Genomic DNA, 17,890 nt, shown 5'->3' on the forward strand with positions numbered 1-17,890 from the left:
TCAGACCTTTTAACTGAACTGCAGCTGAAGAGATTCACTATAAAAGGGTATAGGCTGCTTCTTATTGTTGATTTTTAACCATGAGAGTTCCTAAGGGAAATAGCATATAGTAATAACATTTAATGGTCTGCTGATGAGCATCTGGTGCGGGGTGTTTTTTTCTTTAAAATTGCATTAAAATTAAAACTGCAGTATTGCACTGAGTCCTCATTTCCTGTCAGGAGAGGAATTATGATGCTCTATTGATTGTCAAAGCTGTTTCCCATCCTGAATATGTGGTTAGTGGACAGAACTTCTCTTGCAGACACAGACATGCCCTACCACCCCCCTCAGTTCTGAAAGTTTTTTCCTTCTAAATTATTCATAGTGAAACCACTGATCCTCAAAATTTAAAACAGAGAAGGTATAAAATACGCTCATGTATGCCTTTGCATTAATTTATGTGCTATCACATTGAATAAAAGGAAATAGCAAGTTAAGCATGTTCAAGAAGCCACATGATGAGTATAATTGATGCATTCAGCCTATAGAACATACATATAATAGTCCATTGTAGTTATGGGATTGACCAGCCAATATTTTTGCCTTGGAGATCATTACTTAAGCAGATGACTCTTGACCCTCTTCTTTTAGTGCTTCGAGAAGTTTGCCAGAAAGTACCCTTTTGAGCCAGTCAGCCTTTAACATCTCTCTCTGAGCAGCCTCATTTTTTCATTTAACTTACTTCTGAAAGTTAATCTGCTTTTCATCCCAAGGATCTTTATGAGAAATAAATTGGAGCCTTTTCAGAAATGCAATTGTAAAAGCTTCTTCCGTAGTAGTTAAAAGCTTGTCACAATGTAGCAACAATGTATGCATTGTAAAATAGTGTATTTAACAAAAAATCAAAAATAAAAGGGCAACAGCAATGTTGAAGCGACATGCTGAGTGTTTCTGTACAGAAGCTCGCTTACCTGTGTAGTCCTTGGAAGTATAGGAAATGTGATTCATAGCAGTGGATTGGAGAGCAAAGAAACTTACTCTTGGAAAGACAAAGATCTAATTTGACAGAGCTCTGCAGTTACCACTGGTTCTCATCCCCCCAAGGTGGACAATGGGCAGAACAAAAAGAAAGGCTGAAAGCCTAAATGAGAAAGAAAAGGCAAGGCAAGGCAGAGTGCTGGCTGAGACCTTGAAGATTGAACTAGTACATAAAACTGGGTCGTTCCTTTCCAATGGTGTTGGGAAAAAAGCAAAAGGGATACTAGTGAAGAGAGCAGGCTCCACTGGGGAGAGCCTGCACTGACTGATGCACGCTTCTCCTGGGAAAGAGGAATTTTTCTCATCAACTACCCCCTTACAGGGGGACTGCAGGTAGAATTCTGGAATGAATTATAAAGAAATCCCATATCCTCCTATAAAACAGAATAAAAAGCCTAATGTCAAGGTGAGTGATAAGGTATCAATGGTGATTTGAGAATGAAAGTGACTTGGAGCCCTGCTACCCCCACCCCAGTAATGACTGGTGAAAGGCCCTCTGAAATATGGCTTCACTGAAGCCAAGGTGCCAATAGGTTCCTTCCCATTTGTTTTCTTTCTGATGAGGCTTTCTCTGCTCAGTGCACATGACGATACCTACTTTAGTAAAAAAACCTACACAGGTGATGGCTGCTGCTCCTTTCCTAGGAAAGACAGACCTTGGCAAATAACTACTTCTTACTCCTAACATCTGTATGACTTATTATTTATAGAGACTTACAATAAGAATGGGAATGATTTTCTTGACCTGGTAAGTTACAGCTTAAACCAATAAAAGAACAAAGTAAGTTGTAAGGGGGATGTAAGAAGAGGACATAGGAAAGGGTTTTGTTTAAAGTCACATGCACAACTAAGATGTATCCAGAGGAAAGAGATAAAATACCCCAGATTAATAACTGTGATGTTTTGCTGGCTTATTGCTTTCTAAAGGCTTTACCCTCTGTGGACACAGAGCTGTATAAAAGATGAAGTAGTTGTACTCCACATTTTAGTCATGCCAGTAATGATGGCAACATCTCTGTTACAGACTCATGTTCTCCAAGGAAAGCTATCCTCCTGCTAGCATTTCCAAGGGAAAAATTAATAGGGTTCGCTTCTCTGTGTTGCCTCCATACTTGCTCCTCCATTCTTTGCTTCTTGCTGTTTGACCTTTGTTGAATTAGTCATGTAAAGGAACAAAATGCTGCTTTAAGTTTATAAATCTTGGTCCTCCTATTTCATGTGAACAGGTCCAGCTGAGAAAGTGAAGAGGAAACCTGTCAGGGTGCCATAACAAGCACTGTATATCAGAAATCCACTGGACAGAAAACCCAGCTCAAACACTAACTTTGTTTTTGCAAAGCAGGAATCATTGCTTAAATTCATATAGTAAATATTTCTCGTGTATCATGGGGAGCTTTCATGTAAGCTTAGAGTAGCTGGAAATCAGGACAAGGCCTGAACTTTGCTTCCTCATCGTTATAAAAGCAATTATCTGGGGTATTTTTCAAGGAAGCCCCTCAGCTTTTGAGCTAGTCAGAAATGCATTTCAGTTGATCTCAATACTGTGCTCTTCAGCAACTAGAGAGAAAGACTTTTAGACTGATAGTTAAAAATAAGAAAATGTCTCGGAGAGACAGAAATGGGCAAAGATCCATAAGTCGAGAGAATCAGCAAGGGAAAAAGGTCCACTACACATATGGGAAAGGAGAAGGGGAACAAGGATAAGAGTGGTGTTTATTTCATAGGAATAAAATCAGAATGCAATTACAGGTTGAAAGAAACACACTAAAGGGTTTTTTTAACTGTAGAGGAATTGGTGTAAAATGAGTTGATTCTCCTTCTTTTTCATGCTAGCCCAGAAAATATCATTGCATGCAACATCAACAGAAAGACAAGAATCCAGGGAGTCGCAGAGACATCCATAGCACTGAAATCTCTGAGGGATGAGGGCTGGGGACCTTGAGAATGGTAGAGGTGGTTTGGGCATTAATCACTTGGGTAGATGCAGGAGAATGTGCTATCATTCACCTGTGGCTTCTTCCAGGGCCCTGCGCCACAACACTCCTCCCAAATATTTTGCAAGCATACAGAACATGTTTTCCCAGCAATAACCTGATGTGGGGTTGCGTTGTACCCCCTCTTCCCACTTCAGCATACCTGGCAGCTCTGCCTCATATGTGGAGGACCTAGAGCCCAGGAGGGGAAATGTTTTACCCGTGGTGGTGGATTGCTTCAGCCAACAAGCCTGGCAATCTTGTGCTTTTATGAACACTGAGCTCACCTTGCATTTTAAAAGAAAGAAATGCATTAGCTGGTAAGCATTTTGGGTCTCTTCCAAGGCACACTAGCTTGTTGCTCTGCACACCAACATGGAAACAATTTGCAGGCTGGAGGGATGGTAAGCTCTCTCTCAAAGGAACTGTACCACATACTCTTCTCTCCCTTCACCTTCAGAGTCATTCTTTATTCAACATCTTTTGCTCCAGTTTCACCACGTGAGCTTAAACATGGTCTTCTCACATGGAGAATCTGGGTGAGTAGAGCCACATTAGTTGTAAAATCCCTAGCTAATCTTATTTTTTGGCATGAAGATGACTGTTATGGCATTGTTTTTATTATTCATCAAAAGAAAAGTTTTCAAAGTAAATACATCAAATACCACATAACATAATCTCTTCCCAACCGCTGCTTCCTCTCCCTTTTTCTTTTCCCTTACCTCCTATTTTTGTAAGTAAATCAGGTTGTTACTCCAGAGTCAATTTCAGGTCATCTTTCATTTGCTCAAAATATATCCTTACTGGCAAGCTATTTTCCCATTATTCAGGAACACACATATTGTTTTACTTACAGCTGTGTGCTGTATTTTGTGTTCTCATATAAATGTTATGCCTTGATTATCATAACTAGAGCAAACTGGTTTTAGGGTTTGCTGTTGTTATTATTTTTAGGTGTGTCATTCCTCCCCCCAATAGGAGAGAAATATTATTATATCTATTTTTTGGTATATATTCTAGTTCTTAAAACAACTAAACTTTTCACATTTCTCTCTAGTAATGTAGATTTCCTCTCTGCTGTGCAAGTTTCCCTAGTTTGGGGAATGATGAGGTTTGGGAAAGATTAAGAGGTAAGCAGCATTGCTTCCATCCCAGGAGGAGCAGGAGAGAAGACAAGGCAGGGACAGATTCCAGAAATCATTACGTGCTGTGTAAAAGAAGTACTTTTTCTTACCTGTTTTAAACTGGTACTAGTTTCAAGGAGTGGCCTTGTTTCTAGTGTTGCAGGATCTGGCAAATTCTGCTGAGTTCTGCATTCATTTAGCCACTCTTTTTGTCATTTTGGGAGTGATCAAATAGAAGCTCATATTCACATGTTGAAGGCCTAGTGAGGGAAAGCGCCTAAGTCCTATTGGCTTCAGCATGTTCTTAAATATTTACTGAAGTGATTAACTTACTTGAGGTCTTGATGCAAAAGAATGCATTTGTAGCAACAAATATATATTATTAATCTTATCACTGTATTTCATGCCTGTGCATGCTAATGCTTGATACACTACAGAAAGATGCAGCATGCAGAAGAGATGGGGTTTTTTCTGTACAGATGACAGAAGACAAACCAGAATTTTCTCCTTATTTTTAGGGTGCCTGTGACAGTGGAAGACCACTGGAGGAGAGTGAGCTGCTGAATTCCCTGCAGCCTTATGGTTTTGGGGTTCCTTTTGGTATGGTCTTCTAATGCAGAAAGGCACAGTTCTGCCACTCCACACCCCCCACCCCCATGAGAGTAAGACCACATGCACATCTTAAGCTACTCAGTTTATTAATACTCCGTGCTTGTTAATCTTTGAATGACTTGAAGGCACACACAACATTAAAGGAAGTCTCCTCCTGGAGGTTTTTAAAAGAGACTCTCCTGGATTTTTTGAAGTTGAGATATTCATAGTTTGCATGGACTTTTTTCTTCTGAGTAAATGTGTGCTAAATGCTAATGCTTGCATTGTAACTGGGTGTCTTATAGCAAGTATGATGTTTAACTGGCGCCTGAGAATCAGGAACAGAGATGATACATGAACATTTGGGCCACATTATGTGAATTGTTAAAAAAACTCTGGTCTTCTTCGTTATTTTAACCTCCAAAGAAGAAATACCTCATAGGAGAAATGTTTAATCATTAAAACAAGCAGACAAACAAACAAAACAACCAACCAACCTTTTACCATTGTGGTGGGAAAAGTATGCTTTACACTTTTCAAGATCCATGAGGAACAGCAGGAACACTTCTGTTTGCAAGTAATATTCTGGTTATTTGATATTTTTAGGAGGAGAGAGAAGAGCCTGTAGCTGAATAGTTTCTCTGGCAGCTTCCTGGCTTGAACTTCATGATGAACATCAAGTGGAATGCCAGCGTGAATGATGCTGACCGGGACATGTTTGTGTGACCCTTCTCTTCCCCAGACTAATTTAGTTATGCCCTGCTCCACAACAGTTCACAAGTTGTTCTTGAGACAGTAGGAGATCCCAGAGAGACCAGGTTTGCTCTCTGTCCACCTTGCCCTATTCACCTTCCACTTCGCCCCGGGAATATTTACTGCCGTGCCAATTACAGCCGCGATTGGGGCTGTCTTTAGTAGATGTTGATATCTGAACAAACAAACCAAGAGTCTGGTCTTGATTGCTGATGTCTTTACTATTTGGTTTCCTGTGGCGTGTTTGTACAGATGTAATGGTTGGTATTACCCTGTTTTTAAATAATCACGACCATATTGGGGGGCGGGAGGACAGGACTAATTTGCTGGGAGTTTGCGGCAGGAGCCCCCATCCCACTCCTGTGGCTGAGCTTCTGTTCAAGCCTCGTTGACTAACCCACTACTTGGGGTGGTGACTTCTGTTTCCGTCTGACCTCTTCAGAAAGGGCTTGTGATCATTCACTCCTTTCAGCCTAGGAGAACTGTCATTAGAGCAACTATTGCACGTAATCACATCTTGTCTACAGATCAAACAAATATGGAATGGCATGCATAAAACACCTCCAAGGACAAGGACAGTGCAGAGACCATGAATAAATGACCACTGTCTCGACTGATCCTTTGCACACGAGGAATCGTGTCCTGGATATCTCTCATTTCTTGTAGCCAAATAAATGTTCTTTTTTGCTTCTTTATATCCTGCTGACCACTTGCTGCTTTACTGACGGTGTAGTACAGCTCAGCTATTGCCCTCCTCTGAGCTGCACTGGAGGAACACTGAACAAGCAGCTCCTAGTCAAAGGAGCTGGAAGGACAGATTTGGGCTCTTTTCTCATGCTGTTGTGAAATTGGTCATAGCACGTGATTTGGGACATGCCTTGATCCCTGCTAGACCAAGCTGTGTGAGCTATGTAAAGCAAGCTGCTTTACAGTCAAATTATATCAGGAGTTCCTCTATCGCTCCATCCTTTCTGCCCCAGGCAATGTCCCCACTCTTATTTCAAGTCCTTTCCCCCTACATGTGTTTGACATGTTCAGGAATGGAGTTGGGAGCATTTAAGTCCTTCAGTGTTACATGGCCAGCAGGACTGAAGGAGCAGTCTGCTCCAAACAGAACTCCTCCTCAAACTACTTGCAGTCATATCCAAATGGCAGTGGGGGGGTGGGGAAAGGCTAATTGTATGCTCTCCAATTTTCTCTATTAAGAAGATCAAAAGAATTGCTGCCTTTACTGGCAAATCTCAAGGATGAATTGTGGCAGCCAGACCAGTACTGGTCTGTGTTGAACTGTAGTCACCCAGAATAAATCAGCACTAATTGCAGTTAGGGCTGTGATTCCAGAGGGACTGCTTAAGCACCATGCAGTGACCCTGACTGCCTGGCTGGTAAAGCCAGTAGCAAAACTCCCAGGGAGCTCAGGAGGTGAAGGACTGAGGCTGCACTCTTGCCTGCTTTAAAGCCAAATATCTTGTTACCTCTCTGAGGAAACAGGACAGATACAGTGACTGGTGGGCACTGTGATCCCACCTTTGGTGGTGCATGGCTGTCCCAGTGTTGTGGGAGATGGAGGAAAGGTGATACCTCAGGTTTCTGGCCACAGGACACCTGCACAAAGTTGTTCTGGTAGCCTTGGAGAAGTTGGGGTGACTGCTGGTTTAGGTTCTTGTCCTTTCCCAGCTTTACCCATGGCAAGATCTGCCACTCACTGCTACAGGGGCCATCTCCTGGCCCCACAAGGTGGCTCTGGCTTCAGCCAGACTGACCATTTCCACCACAGCCAAGTTGTTTTTCTGTTGCCTTCACCTGAAACAATCCCTCTTCTTCTGTGCCTCCCTCCAGAGGTGGCGGATGCAGCCATATGGGTGATCTTCTGTTATCATGGCTTAGTCACATTTGTCACAGGAATGCAAAAGGATCAGCAAAACATGGTGTTCACAATGCAAAAAGATTTCTATTATATCAAATTTTATTTTTATTTCATTCTCACTGAAACAATCTTTAAAAGTAATGCAGCTTTAAATATAAACAATATATATATGTATAAGTTTCAGATATTCCTTATAAAGGACAGGCAGGGAAAGGAATTCAAGTAAGTTTAAAAGCCTGACTAGCCTGAAGACTTGAGTGATGGACAATTTTGAAGAAAGCTTCTTTACTGCTACAAATGGAATAACTTTTTCTTCAGAAAAGTGAGGTAAAGATTGGGAAACATGGTGCAAAGGCACAACTGTGGACTGCAGAAAAGCAAAGGGAACAGACCACCTTCATACCACTTGTCTGTGGGGAAATGCTGACAAGGACTGTGGGCATGAGTTGAACCAAACAGCTGTGGCAGGTACGTGTTTGAGCCATGGGAGGTGGCGAGGGCCTGATAGAACAAGCCCGACTGCTCCTTGCCCTGTGCATACCAATCCCACCAGACTGAGGGGAAAGATGTCCCCCTGCATTAAAATAAGTGGCTGGAAAGTTGAGCAAGCAGGGTGCCTAGGCAGGGGGTGAGGTGGCAGGGCAGTGGAGCTGGGCTGGAAGTGGGCTCTCTTCCAGGAGCTGTGAGAAGGGTGACCAGGGCTGCATTGCTTCTTCCTGGGACCTGTACAAGCACCAGACGGTGCCTCCTGCGCCACAGGGGACAGCAATACAGGGCTAAGCTTTGCCCTTGCAAGCCAAAGGCTGGGTAGTGGGTGCTATTTGCTCTGTTATTAAGAGAAATTAAAAGCAACCCTCAGTCAGCTGTTAAACGTGACGATGAGAAGCTGACATCAATCACTCCTGCACTTGACCCCTTCAGAGCAATTTATAAACACTGGCTAACTAATTGTCCCCACATGGCCGGGGGAGGGAGCAGGCAGGGATTTCCCCTTCTCTCTCCCACCTCCATTTTGTAAGAGGAGATGAGAAGTAGGATCTTGAATTTATTTTCCCCAGGTGACATCAGCGAGGAGTGAGACTGTCTGTGTCCATCTGATGCCATGGGACAACATGTCCAAGCAGGGTACAGGTGAGAACCACAGTCTTGGCTCAGGAGAGAGATTTCTAAATAGCATACCATGATGCTGTTCTTTTTATATATTATCGGAAATGTCTTGAAGCCAGATACTCAGCTGGTGTAAATCAGTGGAGTACTGCAGATTTATACCAGCTGGAGAGCTGGCCCCTGTGCCCCAGCGGGAAGGGGATGGGGGAAAGGGAGAGAGGCTGTTTCTGGTAACCTCTCCACCAACCTTCCTTCTGGGTAAATATCTCCATATGTTAACAAATGCTAATTAAAACCAAAAGCACAGAGGAGCTCTCAGAATACGTAACAGGAGCACCCCAGGATCCTGCACTGCTGTAATCTTTCTCCTCCCCTTGGATCTCACCTTTTATTTGGTGTTGCACCTCCCTGACTGATATTTAACCTTGCTCCTGGTGCTCTTCGTTGGAGTTTTGCCATGCATGCAATATTGCTCTGATGGGTGTAGGACTGGAGTCTGAAGACACCTGGGAACAACCCCAGATGTTTCATTGGTCAAGGGGGAAAATATGTTTTATTGCAGCATGCCTTGCAGTCGTGTAAATAACTGTGCTCATCAATCAGGAACATTATTGGGAAGAGATTCTGGAAATGCCACTTCTTTTTTTGGCCTCTAGGTGATTACCACCTTCTCTGTGGACTGGCATAGCTCTGTGGGACAAAAGCATTATGCTTAAAAAGAAAAAAAAAAAAACCATGAATACCTGTGATGCTCTGTAGATAATAATAAATAAGCACAATTTTTCTCTTGAGGTGAATAAAAGTTTCAGAAGTGGGTGTTTAAAATATCTGTGCCTACAAGAGCTAGGGTATCTTCAGGGGAGGCTGTGCATTGGAGTCGTTGGACTGGTATTAAAGTGACATTTTCAAAGTGATGGATAGTATTTAGTATCTGATTTCTGCACTGCCAATATGGGCAGTTGCACTATTGTGCAGGTGTAGAGATAAATATATTTCGTATTCACAATGCAACATTCCATGACCAAAACTTTTTTGGGAAAAATTGAGAATACATAATGTGTTCACACAGAGACCCTGGTGCTTTGCAAGGGGGTCCATGCATTGATTAGTGAGTCACTGATGTACTCCTTTACTCAACAGCCTAAGGATTTATTTTTTTTTAAAGTTGTCATTATTTGCGTTTGATAGAGCTGGTTTATGTGTTTGTATGAGAAATAGACCCAAGAGAATTGCAGCAAATTATGATGGCAGTGTAACAGATGTACATACATTCAAATATAACAAGCAGCCTCTCTTTATTTCTCAGTAAGAGAGTATTCATGCTGGTTTTATGTCAGTGGCAAAAATTATGTTGACTTCTTGTGGGTCAGAAGTGGGTACAAAATACTATTTCCCCACCCCATCAAGTCAGCCTAGTATTTTTGCAGTAGTAGAAAAGTTTTATATGCAAAAAAAAATAGGGGTGAGTTGTAAAGCACCAGTCTAGCATTTGGGCCATACAAAAAAAGAATGTAATGCAGGTACCCAAAAGAATGAGAAGAGGGAAGGTCCTGCATATTCCTTGACTTGCCAAGAAACACCCCAAAATACTTCTGTATGTTTTCTCATCAGTTTTCACAGCCTTATATTACTGAAGTATTTGGCTTGGATATGTTTATGGAGATTGCTACCTATTACTCCAGATCTAGCTTTTGTCTCAGGTGACACGGTGAGCAAATTAGCACTGAAGCCAAATTTGTTTTGATGTGATAGCACTGCAGCAGGTACAGCTTTTGTAAACAGATGCTGCAAGGGAGGTAGGTTTTTTGCATCACTCCAGATCTCTTGAGCACTGAAGTGTTCAGATAAATAACTGTTTGAGAGACAAAAGAAATACTGTTAACTGAGAAGTATTCTCAGACTGTGTCTTCTTAGAAATTCATTACCTATAATGTCTGTCCCTCTTCTAGAATTTTTGGCTGAAAGTACACCACAGTAATTCCTTTTCTTTATGCTTAGTTGAAATTCATTTTGTCCACATGTAACTCAAGTGTCTAATAACTACTGCACAACCAACCCTTGAGTTTTTATATTCAAGTATCAGCTGAATTTTCAAAATAGATTTAGTTTGGTTTTAATGCACTTCTTCCAAGGTTTCTGTAGTGTATGTTTAATTTTTGAAAATACTATGAGCCCGATATACAGCCCTGGCAAACCCCTTAGTATTACATGGCTCTTCCAGCAGCTGAAAGACCTGCCAAAGATGCACACTGGCTGGAGCTTCCTTACCTTCCTGCATGAGTAGCATAGGCCCATTTCTTTTGTCTCACTAACCTTTCTTCTGTTGCTGAAGGGCTGGCCAATCTCTTTCATCACCTGCTGGTAGATGTTTAGTAATATGAGTGCTCATTTTCAAATCTCTGTAGAATACAATGATTTATGAATACTGTATCCTCTTAAAAAGTTCTCGTGAGCCGTTTTCAGCTGGGAAATGGCAGCAGTTTATGCAGTGGTTGCCTGTATTTTTGGCCTATTATATATAGCCTCCCTCCTGTTGTCTGCTAGATGGTTCAGTAGCATACCCATATCACTTCTGTGGGTTGGTCAAAGCCTCCCAGAAGTGTATTTCACTCTACAGTGTCTCACTTTGCCACAGACATTAATTTTTCCTATCGTATTCATTTGCTGGGGTGGGTCACGGGACTGTGGACTAGCTCTCTGCCAGGAATCTGAAATCTCTGGGTGTATTATTCCACATCCCAACTATACCATTTCCATTCAGGCCTCGATAAACAGCATGTGGAGCAGTGTTGCTGTAAGGTGGGCTGGGGTCTGACAGTAGGCAGATTGTCCCTTCTTTTGGATTCTGTCCAGTTTTGTTGACCTTGTGTTTCTGGAGATGAAGGAACCTATGTTGCTGATCCATCTAAAAAATGTTACTGGTTTTTAGCTGTAGTTGATCTGATGGGCTGGAAAGCAGTGATGTTGGCAAATGGGAAGTGTTCACATCACAGTTACTGTCAGGGTCTACAAGTCAAAGCACCTAGGAATTAAAAGCATACCTACAACCACAATGGAAGTGATACCAAAGTCAAACCAGTCATGTGTACCATGCAGCTCAGGGCTGGCACCAACTGTGCTATCCACACACATCACTGTGATCTTTGGTATGGAGGAAGAAATCGTCACCGAACTGTGCAGTCTGTATTACTACAAGGTGTTATGCTCACAGGAGATAAGCAACCTCCAAGATGCACCATGAGCAGTGCAGCACCACAGCCTTTGTCAGACCTCATCTTAGCACTGATACTGCACCAATGTTGAAATATTGGTGAGTAGACATATGCATTATTTCCATACTGTGTCTCTCCAGGTTGTGTGCAAGGTCCTGTTTTGGGATCCTACATATTCCTGATCACTTTAGCAGATACAGTGATGGTACAAAGGATGAAGAAAAGGCATTATTTGAAGCAAATCACCTAAACCTAATCTATGAACAAAACCTTTTTACTGTGTTGTGCTGTGGCTGATGGAAACGGGCAAAAAACACTGATCTAGTGTTCATCGGCAAAATTTGGGTGGACAAGTGGTAATGGACTTCACCCTAGGCTTGCATCCTAAGCCAATTGCTGTGCAGATAAAAGCAGCCCTTTCAAGCTGTTCCATTGGGTTTTAAAAGCAAAACTGAGAAGGCTTCACTAGGGAACTTGATCTCTTGTAGTGTTTATTCTCACCAACCAGGAACAGCAATTAATATCTTTTTCAGATGGTGAGAATCTCTTTCAGATGGTGAGAATAAACAGTCTTGTAGACATACAGAGGAAATGGAAATGACATATGAATTTTAATTAACCTAATTCTACTCAGCTTTGCTGCAGAGTGCCAAAATATAGCAATATGGATCCTTCAGTTATGTACTCTGGCATCTTCCTGGGCTGCTGGCTTGAGTTGAAAGCAGGCAAGTTTCACGTGTATACCTGAGATCCATGTGTTTCTTGTGGGTTATTGTTGGGATTCAAGAGGACTTTCTGGAGAGAATGGACATGTGAGCAATCCTGTGTGAGAACAAGACTGATAAGAGCCTCAGCCTGAGCAAGAATGCGATAAGGATGTGACCCTGAAAGAGGGGGGAGAAACTTGACGAGACAAAAAACCCCCGGAAGGGGTTGGGACGGAAGAGGAAGTTCCACAAGGCAGGAAGCCTGGCAAGGCTGATGTGGCACTTTTTATCCAATCAGAAGAAGGTTTAAAGCACGGGCTAAGTTAACTGTCCAATCTTGAGGATTTGTACTGCGTGTTACTCATGTGTGCCCTTATAAAAGGGCTTACTTAGTTGTAATAAATGGGCGTTGCTTGATCACACTGGTCGTGTGCGTGCTCAGCTCTCCTGCAGGTATTACCAGAAAGGTGCCTGAACCCTTGGTGCTTCTCCTCTATGTGCATATACCCCAATATTTTGAAGATATCCCTGTTTTTAAACACAACCATATGATCAAGAAACCTCTAAATGATATCATTTCTTATGATGCCTCTGACCATCGCTCTCATTAGTCTCAAGCAGTGCTTGGTCTTCCCTGGATGGTTTGTGTGCGTTGATATAAAACAGTATGGCAGAAAATCTGATGTCATCTGCAGCTGCTGCACTGTATTTCAAAGGAGAAGGCATTAACCCTTTATAGCAAAATCTCTCTTGCGAAGGACAAATGTCTTCTTGTCTGGACAGCATACTCAGCCTAATTATTTATGTCTGTACCCTTTTGCCAGCCCCAGTTCTCACTGGGGTAAACTGGCACTGCTCCATGGAAGTTGGAGAAGCTGTAATTTTCACTTCTGGCAGCAGACAATTTTGACCCTTTCCTTGAACTGTGCTTTATTTTATCAACTTCATGTCCTCCAACATCTGGTACCATAAAAGCATTCAGCCACAGAGATGGGGTTTCTATAAATATATTTCTCCCATAAGGAGATTGACAACATTCAAGTCTCAAAGTGTTTCAGAGCTGTGTGGGAGAAGGGAGGAACAAGGTGAGGGGGGGAGGCAAGGTGTCTTATTTCCCCTCTCACCTCCTTCATCTCAAGTCCTGATGTCCTCCAGGATGTGTTTTTAGTGTTAATGGCAAAGTTGCTCCAAAGCGGAGGTAAATGTGGGCCCCAGATGTGCTAATTCAGTCTGGCCCAGGCAGGGGAATGCATGTATTATCTCACTCACGAGGGTGTAGCTCTGAGAGCTTCAGTTTGGGCAAATTTCTGCTCCTGTGTTTCTGCCCTCAGCCCCATCCACTGGCCCTGGCTGGCCATCCCCTGCTCCGTTACTGTGGCATGGGCCCAGTGAGCCCCTTACAGTCTAAGCTGGGGGAGCATCAGAGATTTTTGCAATGGCTCATCTGCTCCCTGAGTGCTCCGAGCAGCCTCATGCCAGGCCTGACCACTGCTGCTGCAAGGGGAGGAGGTCGGACGAGCTGTAAAATAAAACAAGACAGCACACTAGTGTCGGCAGCCATTCAGCAGTGATGGGTCCTGCCTTTAACCTGCTTTGAGGGTTGTGTAAATTGAAGAAAAAAAGCCCACTATCGCTTTCCATATACCCCTTACCATGTAGACAGGTGACCTCGTGGGTAAGTAGAGGTAGCAAAAATGTCATTGTGTGAAAGGTGTAGGTATATATAATATGTATCACTGTCATAAAAGGTGAGGAGATTGCCCTTTCTTTTGTTCCTCAAAATACAGCCCTTGTGATCTGCAGCATGTGCTACTGTGCTATTGATTTACTGCTTGATTATAATGACATTTCATAACACAAGTGTTATTAAAGACTTGTTAATCTTGCTTAAGGATCATATTCCTCAAAATGTTTGAGCAAAATGCTTTGCGTTTATCTTTAAGTACGTATTTAAATAAACTCAAATGACTTGCTGTATCGGGGTTTTAATTACCAGTTGCTCTCCTTAGCTCAGAGCTTGTGGCTTCCTTCACATTTTTTCTGATTTCTGGGGGATTTCTGAAGTTTTACTAAAGCCCTACTACACTTCCAGTATTTCTGTCTCACCCCTTCTCTCTCTGTGTTTCTCTTGGTCTTAATGCAAAGAGGACAAATACTGTCTGAAGTGCGGCTGACTCAAAAGTAAGTGGATTTTGCTGAGGTTTGTAAGGGAGCTATTCTATGGTGGATTAACAGCCGTCCTTGCCAATTAGCACAGAAAATATTTTTCAGCATACAGGACATTGATGAGTGCACCAGCCATGTGGTCCTTGTTATTAAACATTTACGTTTTGCCAGTGTCTAGAGGTGGCAAGAAACTTAGAGTCCCATTGTCCAGGGGACTTTGCAAACATAGAGAACATCCCCAGTCCAGAACAGACATTACACTGTGTCTTCAGTTGTTTGTACAATAGCAATATTGTCAACAGCTTTCTACTAATTTTTTTGTGTTGTCGTTATTTACTTGACATGTATTAGGGGAGCTTGTTTTTAAATGATGATACACTTCAAGATACTTTGTGAGGCTATGCAATTATTTCTGCTGTTACCATCTGTGAATGCTTGAAGGAGGTGCTGAACTCAGGTTTTCTACCTGTAGTGCCCTAACTGTAAGCAGGAGTGAGTCTTAACAGCCTTACCCAACTCTTTGATGTGAACAGAAACACTCCTTCAACCTAGTACCATAGGGCTCTCACTTGCACTGAGGCCTTGAATGTATGTAATCTTTGCAGTTTAACTTTGAGCTAAAATCAGGTTTTGAACAAGTATAAACAGCCTTGTAGGTGACTTTTTCTGTTAAATCTAGTCTCATGTTTAGCTTATGTTTGCAGTAGTCCAGGCACAGAGCACAATTCTTTAACTGGGACTCTGCCATTTTTAAGAACTGTAGAAAATTGAAAGTGAAATTCTGAAAAAGTCTGAAGCACCTCCTCTCCTTGTAATGTTAAAATGGGCTTTCTGTCTTTCTTAAAATGTTCACATTTCATGTGGGATCACATACTTCTTACAGAATATTATGGAAAATTAAGGAAAAGTTGTTGATGAAAGGCATATAGGCATCTTTTATTTTTGCATGGTGCTTTATTCCTCATGATGGTTAAAGAGAAAGTGATTGGTTTGTCAGAGTCTGCTGATGGCTCCTGTGCTGTTTTATCCTGGAGAGGTGAAAGATGGTGCAAGAAGGAAAAGCTACCTTATGTCTAACACAGTGAGACCCTGCATGCCAGCTACCACTGCAGAGCAGCCGATGTGCTCTATATTTACCTTCGTGTGGAAAAAAATCACAAACTGCTTTGTGGTATCTTGTTTGTTTCTGTCAATAACCTGACTGTGATTTTTCATTTTAGTTACAGTGGTGTGAAAATGTATGTTGATTTTTTGTTAAGATGGCGAGGAGCTGGTTCTATTAAACCAGAACAAACCAGTTGGCTCTACATACACAGGATTGCCTGCAACATGATGCTGAACTGAGTTAACCTTCAGTTTAGGATTTCTCAGGCTTACTTGAGCTGGAGTAGCTTTATGAACAGAGACCCTGTGCTGTCTTGAACCTGCCATAGGCAAGTTTGGTTTTGTAAAAGGTGTGGTGGTTCTCCTTACACTGCGCCTAACAGTACCCTCTCAGTGGCTTTCACAGACTTACAGCAAAGAGACCCAATTAAACAAGGACCAGTTGCAAATAGAAAGGGGAAGAAGGAGAACCACAAGGATGGCAAGAGACTATTCATGGTGCTAAAATGAAGTTGAAGCACTTTGGGATCGGCTGTAAATTGTGAAGCCAGTAGTGGGTATCAGAGAACCTGCAGGTGTGGGCAGCGGTGACTTGCATCGCTATATTTTATTAGTACTCTAACTCGCCATCCATTTAGTGGGGCAGTCAGAATAACCACAGGGGTTTTTTAATGCTTCTGGGTAGCAGAGGTATGAACATCTGTCATATTTAAGCTAGGGAATTCCTCCTGTTAGCTTGCCATTCATGGAAACTTCCTGATGAGTGAATTCCCTCCTTGCATGCTGGACCTCCAGGGTCTGGAAACCAAACATTCTCTTCTCTCTGAGTTTTTTCTGTCTCACAGTGCCAACATAGAAATATTTTTTTTTCCCACCACAGGGTGTTTTTTGATGTTGTTGTTGATGATTGTTTTCATTTTTGGTGTTTTCTTTTATGGCTTTGAGTCAGCTGTCTTAAAAGAGGAAGGCTTGACCATCTGGTTCTGGGAACAATCAGCATCTAACAGGCATGGCTGGTTTGCACATCATTCCAGGCCTGGTTAAAATAAACAGAACCATCGTCCTTAGAAAATAAGATGCACCAGATGTAAAACAACCCTGAGTTCTGTGCAGAGAAGGTGAAATTTATGCAGCACTTGAGAGAGATCTAGGGATTAACAGTGTTATAAAATGAAATTCTAGTTTCAGTTACTTCTGATGCCTTATCGTGAAAGGGGAAGGGTGGAGGAAATAAAACCCAGCTAAGAACCCAAGGGAATACAGTGCCCTGAAAACTGTGGGCTGCTCATCAGAGGAGCTTCCTTTCTTTTTTTTCTTTTTAATATAATTTTTTCCCCAATATATTGACTCTGTAGGTGGGGTATACAGATCACCTTTGTGACAGGGAACAAGTACATTCTCTGAGCTGGCCTTGAATTGCCATACACAGGAAAATGTAATTAGAGGGAGCCATCAGAAAGACCTGCACAGCCCCTTTCTGTGGGGGCGCAGAGGCAGGAATGCTGTGCTTTCAGCTGGCATTGTTTCCCACCCCATTCAACTGGAGTGGTAGACTGTTAAAATTTCCCCCAGTCCCCAGCCTGATGGTGCTGCTCATTCCTGCTCTATGTGGGGATGTAGTTTTGTTTCTGCTTTTTTTTTTTTTTTTTTAACGTCAGTATATCTCCCAGAGTCTCCTGTGAACCTGCTGACTTGTGCATGCTTAATTTTTTCTCCCTTTCTCCCTTTCTCCCTTTCTCCCTTTCTCCCTTTCTCCCTTTCTCCCTTTCTCCCTTTCTCCCTTTCTCCCTTTCTCCCTTTCTCCCTCTCTGCCTCCCTCTCTGCCTCCCTCTCTGCCTCCCTCTCTGCCTCCCTCTCTGCCTCCCTCTCTCCCTCTTTCTTTCTTTCTTTTCTCAAACTTTAACCCTTCTTTTTACCCTCTTGACAGCAGCTGACAAAGAGAATAAGTAATTTCTTAGCCTTTCAGTGTTGAACTGCTTCTGGTTTTGTGAGTGGCCTTTGCACCTGTTGTGATAAGCAGAGCGCAGCGCTGAAAGGGTGGCAATCTCTTCCCACCCCTTTAAACTTACTCTTTCTTTCAGTGAATACCAATAATTAAGGAAAATGCTTGAGTCCATAGTGGATTCTTTAGCCTGACAAAACCTTGTATTTATAGAAATTAAAATGAACAGGGAGACTGAGGCACCTTTCTAATCTGCTTGGTAAGAACTGTCAGGAGGAGGCTTGTCTCATGAACAAAACAGGATGACCAGTTCACTAAACTGAA

This window comes from Athene noctua, chromosome 2 (genome assembly GCF_965140245.1).
Source record: "Athene noctua chromosome 2, bAthNoc1.hap1.1, whole genome shotgun sequence".
Taxonomy (NCBI): domain Eukaryota; kingdom Metazoa; phylum Chordata; class Aves; order Strigiformes; family Strigidae; genus Athene; species Athene noctua.